At 42.3% G+C, this 1285-nt stretch overlaps 1 protein-coding gene across 1 annotated transcript in view; it reads right to left on the bottom strand.

Annotated features, from left to right (window-relative positions):
* Mgam (maltase-glucoamylase) overlaps positions 1 to 1285 on the bottom strand; it is a 113112-nt gene that overhangs the window by 38615 nt on the left and 73212 nt on the right. The gene's annotated exons all lie outside the window — the stretch shown is intronic.

Raw genomic sequence — 1285 nt, 5'->3', positions numbered from 1 at the left:
CAGGGAAATGCAAATCAAAACAACTCTGATAGTTTATATTGTACACATATTTACACCAGAATGGCTAAGACCAAAAATCTCACATGATAGCACATGCTGGACTGGATGTGGAGCAATAGGAACACTTCTTCATTGCTGGTAGAGTGGAAAGTTGAACAACTACATTGGAAATTTAGTTGGTGGCCTCTCAGAAAATTGGAAATAATTCTACCCCAAGACCCAGCTATATCACTGCTGGTTATATACCCAAAAAAGGCCTCACTATCCCACAAGGAGACTTGTTCCAGCTTTATTCATAATAGTCAGAAACTGGAAACAACCTAGGTCTCCCTGAACTGAATGAAGAACGGTTAAAGAAAATATGGGGTATGTTTTTATAACGGAACACTATTCAGCTATTAAAAACAATGGCATCCTGAAATTTAAAGGCAAATTGGTGGAACTAGAAAAATGTCATCTTGAGTGAGGTAAAACAGACCCAGAAAGGCATACATTATAAGTGGACATTCGCCATACTGTACAGAAAAAATAATGCTACAACCCACAGACCCAGAGATATTAAGTAATAAGGAGGGCCCAAGAGAGGATGCTTGGGATTCACTCAGAAAGGGAATATCAAATACATTGGAAGTAGATCGAGAAGGTAACTAGTTGGAGAGTGTTGTAAGGAGTTAAACAGGGATGGTGATCAGGTATGGGGAAGGAGCAAGAGAGGGATATGAGAAAGAACAGAGAACAGTGAGGGGCATCTTTGGGACTAGCCAAACACCTGGAATCTTTGGCTTCTGAGAGTCTATTAAGGTGAATAGCTGAGACTCCTAGCAGCTGGGCTTATAAAAAATTCCTACAGCCAGGTAGGACTTCCAGTTGAGGGAAGGGGACATCAACCACTCTCAAACCTTCAATCAACAATGTATCCTTTCTACACAATACACAGGAAGAAAGATGGTGTAGAGAATGAGGGAATGGACAACAATGACTGCCTCCAAATTGAGACCCATCGAATGTGAGAAAGCTAACCACTGACACTATTATTGATACTCTGCTGGTTTGCAGACAGGAGCCTAGTATAACTATCTGCTGAGAGGATTCATCCAGCAGTTGAGAAAAAGAGATGTGGAGAGCCACAACCAAACTTCAGGGAGCCCAGAGAGTCTTGTAAAAGAATGGGGGATAGGATGAAGTGAGTGGAGGGGTCAGGGATACCACAAGACGACCTACACAGTCAACAAATTGGGGCCATGGTGGTTTTCAGACACAGCTACCAACCAAAGAGCATGCAGGG

The sequence above is a fragment of the Mastomys coucha genome, unplaced genomic scaffold, assembly GCF_008632895.1.
Source record: "Mastomys coucha isolate ucsf_1 unplaced genomic scaffold, UCSF_Mcou_1 pScaffold20, whole genome shotgun sequence".
Taxonomy (NCBI): domain Eukaryota; kingdom Metazoa; phylum Chordata; class Mammalia; order Rodentia; family Muridae; genus Mastomys; species Mastomys coucha.
Note: the sequence above shows the minus strand (reverse complement) of the source record. Positions and strands in the feature narration are given on the sequence as shown.